A 9,365-nucleotide genomic window follows, 5' to 3' on the forward strand; every position below is an offset into this window, starting at 1 on the left:
AAACGCATTACTCATATCAGTTCAATTCAATTCAATTTTATTTACACAGCGCCAAATCACAACACAGTCGCCTCAAGGTGCTTTATATTGTAAGGTAGAGCCTAGAATAATAGATACAGAGAAAAACCCAACAATCATATGATCCCCTATGAGCAGCACTTTGGCGACAGTGGGAAGGAAAAACTCCCTTTTAACAGGAAGAAACCTCCGGCAGAAGCAGGCTCAGGGAGGGGCGGGGCCATCTGTTGTGACCGGTTAGGGGAGGGGAGGAAGACAGGATAAAGACATGCCGTGGAAGAGAGACAGAGGTTAATAACAGATATGATTCAATGCAGAGAGGTCTGTTAACACATAGTGAGTGAAGAAGAAACACCCAGTGCATCATGGGAATCCCCAGCAGCCTATTGCAGCATAACTAAGGGAGGATTCAGGGTCACCTGGTCCAGCCCTAACTATATGCTTTAGCAAAAAGGAAAGTTTGAAGCCTAATCTTGAAAGTAGAGATAGTGTCTGTCTCCTGAATCCAAACTGGAAGCTGGTTCCACAGAAGAGGGGCCTGAAAACTGAAGGCTCTGCCTCCCATTCTACTTTTAAATACTCTAGGAACAACAAGTAGGCCTGCAGAGCGAGAGCGAAGTGCTCTAATAGGGTGATATGGTACTACAAGGTCATTAAGATAAGATGGAGCCTGATTATTTATTTATATTAAAAATGAAAAAGTAAAAACATTTGCTAATGTTTTGAACATGTTGTTAGAGTTCTGTGCCTGTTTATCTTTTACTTAATATCTCAATGCATCATTGGCACCTGCTGATCCAGGAAATACTATTGGCAGGAATGTGTCAGATTGTGCACAAGCATACCTGGGGCTCATTATTTAAATGCATATGGTAAACAAACAGTTCCACACTGAAAAATACACAATACAGAGGTCCAAATGTTGCTTTAGTTCAGGAGAAAACAGATGAAAAGTCTGTTGTCTTTCCTGTGCAGCCAGATGCCCACAACTGGCCATAGTTTGCCACAGAGCTTTACTGATGCTCTGAGTAAAGGGTAAGCCGGCTGCTTTGTGTATAGTGCTTTTGTACCTGAGAACTCAAAGTGCTTTAAAGCCTGCATTCATTTTCTCAACAAAATCTTTACATACAGTAATCTGGCTAACATGCTGACTCCCTGACAAACCAGTCTACTAGTTCACTGGATTTTCAAGATCCAGAACATACATCTCAACTTCTTGTTAAATACACAGCTGCCCGCAGTCTTCCTTCACAGGCTCATGATGTGTTATTTGTCCTTTGGACAAGATCGAAGCCTTTCAGTCTGTGGCACCAGTGTCTTGGAATAGTTTTCCTTTCAGTCGACTCCTTCAAAAAGCAGTTCAAAACGTTTGTGCTCAACCAGGTCTTCTGTTGACCTTCTTTATTTATGTATTTTTATGTTATCTACTCTTTATTCTGTTTTAACGAGGTTTTGTGTTGCAACAATTGTGGTTTATTTTTGTTTTATATCTTTTGTAATAATTCGTTTTTACTTTCCTGGCTTTGTGTCTGTGAAAAGAGCTACATAAATCAGCTTTACCTACTTACTTACTTAAAGGGCATTTTTAAAATGCAGTCACTGCTGCTAAATTATTATAGCAAAATATTCATGAAAAAACAGTTTTTACTTTTGAGGTGTTGTGAGCAAAAACGATCAGGCTGAGATTTACAAATATGGAGGAAACCCAAAAGCTTTTTTCACACAGGACAAACTGTCCAATAAGAGATAAATACGGTTAAATAAATGTGACGAAAGAAATAAAAAAGAGAAATAAATGTGAACTACTCTGGTTTAGCCAAGAAAAAATGCAAGCAGGTGAACATCAGCCTAACGGCACGCTTTGATCGAGACTCTGCTGACACTGAATGACTTCTTCTGTCCTCCTCTCCACCCAGTTCCTGACGGACAGAATTTACTTCTACTTAAACAGCAGATGTATGCTAAAATATTTCAGTTTTTGATTATAAAGGATCAATTTGTCCTCTCAATGTGTGTGTGGTGTTTACAGAAAGTCTAGCCACTCTCTGGAGAACAGGAAAAGTCTTCTGGGTGGTCATGGGCACCATATCTGCATGTGTGCTCCGCGGGGCAGACCATCACATAGCAGAGCTTAGTCAGTTCCTCGGGGTACTGACTAAGCTCTGGGTGTGGCTGGAACAGGACGACAGATAAATGAAAGTGGCATGTGTGTGTACACAAATATACACATTCACTGTCTCTCACACACACACAGTAAGTGACTATGTCCTTATGTTTAGATAAGATTACATGTATGTAGGTGTGGGTGAACTAACCTCAGCACTCCTTCCTTTCATCTTCATCCCGGACATGGAAACAGTTTCCTTTTCCTCTGCGATATGAGCGAGCAGCCACCCGCTGCCCACTCACACCTACTGAGTTGGGGATGAAAGTCTGGGAAGCAGTGTGCTGATGTTAAGATGAGGGCAGCCACTGTAGTGTGTGTGATCACTGGACAAGAAGATGAGCTTTGAAGGCAGACACAGGGTTTGAGTCAAGTATCATTAATGAAGTTGACATCCACGACCACTCAGGTGTGATAAAAGTGCAGGACAAAAAACTTTAAGTTTTTTGTCCTGCACTTTTAGTGTGTACTCTGATCCAAAGTCGGAGACAAAAAGTAGGTTTTATGACCTCTTGCTCATTTCATTTAGAAACTGGTTAGGTTCTTAGCTACTTTATCTGAACATTTTTAATTTTTGCATCACACTGAAATGATTGCACTCTTATTATGAGCTGCTTTACATATATTTACATATATTGTTAGGACTGTAAACCTTTATTTATTCCGTATAAATAAATAGGACCTGAGAAATGACCTGAGAAATGGTCAACCAGCGGCAGCTCAGGGTTAGTTGACCCCTTACACTGACCACAGGAGCCCCTTAAACAACTATGCCCCAAGTGTGGTCCTTTGCTGGGCCTGACAACCTTGTCAGTTTGAGAACCACGACTGACTTTTCTCAAAGCAGGCCCTTTTTGCTTTGAGTGCGCTTTCTGTTTGAGTTTCAGCTTCAAACAGTTAGCAACAAGGTGTCCAGGTTTGTGGCAGAAGAAACAAAGCTTCCTTTTGGGTCTTGAAACCACAACTTTTTCAGCCTTGTTAACTGGCCCACTCTTACCTCTCCAAGATGTATTATGGTGAGAAAGGATGTCACATTCTACAGCATTTGTTTTATGAGTTAGGGTAAACTCATCTGCCAGCGTGGCAGCCTGCTGTAAAGTGATAGCCCTTTGTTCACTTAAATAAAGAGCAATACACTCAGGCACCGCGTTCTTGAAATCCTCCAACCGCACAAGCTCACGTAACGACCCCATATTGTTAACCTGGCTTGCAGAACACCACCTATCAAAAAGCTTTGCCTTCTCCCTAGCAAAGTCAAGGTAGGACTGACCCTGCGCCAACTCCAAACCTCTAAAATGCTGCCTATAGGCTTCAGGTACAAGTTCATAGGCTTGGAGGACGGCACTGTTAAGCTTCTCATAAACTAAGCAGTCATTTATAAATGCATGTAAGAAATATCTTAAGAAATATCTGTAAGAAATACCTTGCAATTTCTGAAAGTATGGGTCTAAAGCAGTGGTCCCCAAACATTTTTGCCCCACGGACGGTTTAATATCAGACAATATTTTCATTTGAAGGTGTGGCGGATAAATGCAACAAAATAAAATCATCATCATCATCGTTTATTTATATAACACTTTAAAAACACACAAGGCTGACCAAAGTGCTGAACAACAGAAACATAATAGATACCATAAGAATAATAAATACGATAAAATAATAAACATAGCGAAAACAATAAAATACAAGTCAGTCAACCACTGAATCAAAACCCAGTGAATAAAAATGCGGTTTCAATCTGGATTTGAAAACCAGCACTGATGTCGATCGCCTAATGTGAAAAGGAAGATTATTCCAAAGCTCAGGAGCCACGATAGAAAACGTTCGGTCTCCTCTCAGTTTCAACCGTGATTTGGGGGCTGAGAGCCACAGCTGCTCAGCTGACCGGAGCGAACGAGTGGGGACATAGGGCTTCAGCAAATCAGACAGATACGCAGGTGCCAGACCATTTAAAGATTTAAAAACCAATAAAAGAACTTTAAAATGAATCCTAAATTCAATTGGAAGCCAGTGCAGGGAGGCCAGGACCGGAGTAATGTGCTCAAATTTCCTTTTACCAGATAAAAACCGTGCCGCAGCATTCTGGACTAGTTGCAGGCGTGTCAGAGTGCCCAGTCCAACCCCTATTAAAAGGGAGTTACAATAATCCAAGCGTGAGGTTATAAAAGCGTGGATACCAGTCTCCAAGTCACGCCTTGAAAGAAAAGGTTTAACCTTCGACAGACGCCTGAGTTGATAGAATGATGATTTCACCACCGCATTCACGTGGCCATCAAAGGTAAGTGCAGAGTCGATTTTTAACCCAAGATTGGTAATCGAGCTCTTCAGGTGAGGGGTCAGAGCAGCAAGGTCATCATCAGGGATATCAGAGGAACGATTCGGGCCGAACAGAATTGCTTCCGTTTTACGTTCATTAAAATTTAAAGTTTTGAGCCATCCATGACTTAACATCACTAAGGCAATCAAGCAGGAGTCTAAGTGGGGAAGTATCAGAATGACTGAAAGGAAAATAAAGTTGGCAATCATCAGCATATAGATGAAATGAAACTTTATGTTTACGAAAGATCGCTCCCAGTGGCAGGAGATGAAAACAGTAATGGCCCAAGAATAGATCCCTGTGGGACACCCCATGGCAGAGGGGCCACAGAGGACGTTGACGAGCCCAGCTTAACACAGAAGCTCCTGTTTGACAAATATGATTTTATCCACAGGAGTGCAAAGCCAGAAATGCCCACACAATGCTGTAAACGAGAGATCAGCAGGTCGTGATCCACTGTGTCAAATGCAGCAGTCATATCTAGTAAAATGATACGACCAAGACAAAAACTGTGGTATTTTGTTAATATAATGATAAACACGAATTCACTGTGCAACTTTATTAGCAGCGTCCTCCTGAAATGCACCAACAACACTGACAGTAACATCCTCCTCTCTGTCCCTTAATGCTCTCTGGTCGCTATGGTAACACGTAAATATTTCTTTCAAAATAAGACGTACAACTACAACACGGGAACGACCCAGGGAAACCGATTTAACCATAACAACCCCGAAAACCATAAATTTCACACCCGAATTGCAGAAGAACTCAAAGAATGAGTTTTGATAAAATCCATTAAGATTTACTTCATACCCACTTGAGGTCTTTAAGGCCAGTTTGATGATTGACTGGTGCTTTACACGTGTGGTGTGTCAACATAGAAAGCACTGAATCAAGATTTAAAATATCATATTTGACCTGTGACCTCTCATTCAGTGTCAGCAGATTAATCCTAATACCTTAGGTATTGTCACTTTGACCTTAAGATAATATAATATCTTGGTAGAGCCATTTAAAACTATGTTTCTTGTTGCCGTTATTTGCATTGACAGCACGCAGACGTAAGGGGGAATGATGTATGTGGATCTTAAATATCACATTATAGTTTGCATCCAAATATCATGAGCATATTTGACCCCTAACCTCACTTTTCCATTTCTCCAAAATACATTACATATTTAGAAATAACTAACTAATGTTTCTTTAACTAACTAGCCTAGTTAGTTGGAAATACACTGTAATATTAAACTGGATTATTAGTTTAAGTTTTTCATGTCCAGTTGTTTGCAAATCATTTCCTGTGATTCATTACCTTCTCCTACATACTGTTCATTTGCAAAATACAACACTATTCCCTTAAAAGGAAAAACTGCACAGACACTGAGCTCGTAGTATCCAGGGACTGTTTTTTTCACCCCAGCCCTCGCCCCCATCACCCTCTCACCCCCTCAGGCATGCTCGTACCCATTAGTGCCTGTACCTATGTATGACCCTCTGTACCAGGCACTTGTTTGATCTGCACACCGTCGAGGTGGACGATCATTGGTGAGCCGTCGGTGGTCAGGACTTTGGTCTTCTCGGCGTTAACCTTGAGGCCGTACAGTTTGGAGTAGAAAGTGGCATCATCAGTGGAGATACGCTCCAGAATTGGGCAGGCGGCGGCAGCATTCGCTTCCCTGCGCTGGTGCGTCTGGAAGAAGAATAACATCTCATTGGCGACAAAGATCCGCCTTTACCGAACCCTGATCCTGCCCATTCTACTTTACGGCGCGGAGACGTGGACAATGCTCAAACACGACCTGAGCAAGCTCGAAGTTTTCCAAATGCGTTGCCTTAGATGCATTCTCGGCGTTTCCCTTCGCGACCGTCATTTGAATGACACCATCCTCACCAGCTGCGGCAGCCAACCGACGATCGGCGACCTAATCCAGCACCGTTGGTTTGGCCACATTTGTCGAATGGACCCGAGCCACTACCCCCATGGCCTACTCTGGTTGACCCCCCCCCACCAATTGGAGGGTGCATCAAAATGCATCAAAGAAGACATGGATGAAACAAATCCAGGATGATTTGAAGGCCCTTCGACTTGACCTCGAGCAGGCAAGAACCATCGCCTTAGATCGAAAAGCGTGGAAGATAATCGTTGGTCAAGCAAAAGAACCTGCGGCACCTACAGCAGCGTACTGGTTGCGCGGCAGACCACCGCCGCTGGTCGCCTGCTAAGGACAAGAAGAAGAAGAAGAAGAAGAAGAAGTACCAGGCACTTTTCTAGTTCTCATGTGCTACCACCTTCTGGGAGGTAACGACTCCTCCTAGGGAGCAGGATTTACGGGATGAGCACAGGTTTACCTGACAGGTACCTGTCTGTGGGTTTTTTTACTATTTTTTTACTCTTTACTATTTTCCTGAAATACCGACACATCAAACCTCAAATACACATCGTATCCAACCATGTTGGGCTTCCCTAACTTCACATCCGCCTCCGAAGCTCTAGGTAGACTGCAGGTAGTCTAGAGACTGTGGAGACTGAATTTAAGTTATGATATCAAGGCGTCTGTGGGTAGGTGTATACCGTTACATACAGTTATGGTAGGGTCACACTGAGTTTAGATTCTGGTGAGGAAGGGTTGGGGTATTAATGGAACACATTGTCTGTCTACAAAAACTGGAAACTGTTCCACACAGTTGTCTGTCCAGACTTGGATCAGCCCGGATGCTGTTTATGGGTTAGCCTCACCGGTTCTGAGCTGCGTCGTGTTGAAGCAGATGGTTTCAACGGGCCGTGTGATGATTTTATTTCTCTCAGTGTCTCTAAAGACAGGGAAAGTTTAACCGGAGGTCTTCATTGGACAGAAAGTATGCTGTGGTTTAAGGACTTGTTCTTTTATACAGTGGGGGTACTGGAGACCACTGTGATGTCTGTTTAGCGAGATTGATGAGGTCATCAAGAGAGACAGCATCAACGCTGTTTATATAATGGATCTGTCTGAGGATACAATAATTATAAGTGTAACAGGTCGCCTGCTATAAAACAACACAAGAGTAGAGGCTAGAAAGCAGCACCATGATGAATATTAAGTTGACTGCATATTGCTTTCCCACACACTTTGTAATATTCCATCACATTATGGCTTGTTTTCCTGCACTCCTCCGACAGGATGAAGAAGCTGACCTGGACATTTGACCGGCAGTGGGGAGCAGAAAGTCTGTCGCTGCCATCAGGAAACAAACAAGGCCTTAACGGTGCAGTTAAGGCCAAACTGCTCTCGCTAGTTTTAAATAGACTACTGGGCAGAGCAGCAATGGAAGAAGTGCTCACTTAATGAAAACTTTAGTACCACACACCATTCAGCAGTACAGTTTCTTATATTACTGGATGGATGCATCTAGAAGTGCATGAATGCTAATCTCTAACAATTTCAGACAGAAATGTCTTGAACTTTTGCAATGAGGGAATCAGGTTTTATTTATTAGACCCTGGATACACTGATGAACGTCCCTTTAATGTTGCAGCTGGTAAAGGTGGAGCTAAAGTATTGACTCAATACTGTGTAGTGCAGTGGCGGATCTAAGAGACTTTACATGGGGGGCAAAGGAGGGGCAAGAGGTCTAGGCACGATGGCACATACCTCTTCAGAGAAGTATGTGAAAATCCCCTACATGTAAATGGAGTCATCAAAATATCCACAAAATACTTAAAAATGATTTGTTGTATCATAACCAATTGGTTATCATGATCTGTCTATGATTTTCTTCCAGTGCATCACAGAATCATCCTGATAACACCATTATTATGGGAGATATATTGAGATGGAGCTGTATCGTGATTGTAATTATATGGGATTTAATATATGGGAATTACATAGAATATGGAAAACACCGACCTGTGAGCAGGACATTGGTCAACAAGGACAAACTGAAATGGTCAGACTGAGAAAACAAAATCAAAGCCAAGAGCTCCCTTTGATTGAGACAAAACAAAACAGGTTTCGGGCCATATCAGCTATCAACAGGGCTGAGTTCCCTGATTTTTCAAAGCTGACGGAGCGCCTACCTCTTGTTGGACTAAATGCCTGCTGCCCACTGCTGGCAAAGGTCAGCATCTGTGAATTAAATGTCCAGAACTTCAATGAAAATACTCCACAGGTTTTAATTTTTTTTCCTATGGTGTGAACAAAGAAGTTTGGTCACGTCCCCTCCACCCATCCCACCACACCCCTTTCACAGGGGAAATAAGGAGCCGCTGAAATAGCATTATGCTTACAACCTCTGTGGATTGCACATAGTTTTATAATGTGTCATATACTCCTCCTGCTGTCAGAACGATAAGTCAGAGCTCATGTTTCCACATTGATTTCCTCATAACTCTAAACTGTCCTGCACTGATATATATATCATCCATATTTGCATCAGCTAAATCACTCTGCATCGCTTCAGTGGGGGCATCATTCTAATCCCTGTGACTGATACTCCACCTAGAAACCAAGCAGCTCAACCAACAACATAGCGCATACATGCAATGCAGTCACATTTTGTTTCTGCATCCTGTCACAGTATGGGAAGTTTATTCAACCCTCCTGTTCCTATTTCCTCTGCAAGCACCATCCACTCTAAGGAAAAGCCTGCCTATCTGAGGGAATACCAGCTTACGACTGATGACTGATTTATTCTGACCATAAATAAGACAATTGCCTCTCAGCCTCTGAGGCTATTCTTGAACCTAAGGGTGTTCTCCTGGCTTCAAGGTGCATGAGTCAGTGTCTCTCCTGGAAGGTTTTTTTAAAGAGTATTCAATTCAATTCAATTCAATTTTATTTACACAGCGCCAAATCACAACATAAGTCGCCTCAAGGCGCTTCATAGATA

This window comes from Astatotilapia calliptera, chromosome 15, assembly GCF_964374335.1.
Source record: "Astatotilapia calliptera chromosome 15, fAstCal68.1, whole genome shotgun sequence".
NCBI lineage: Eukaryota > Metazoa > Chordata > Actinopteri > Cichliformes > Cichlidae > Astatotilapia > Astatotilapia calliptera.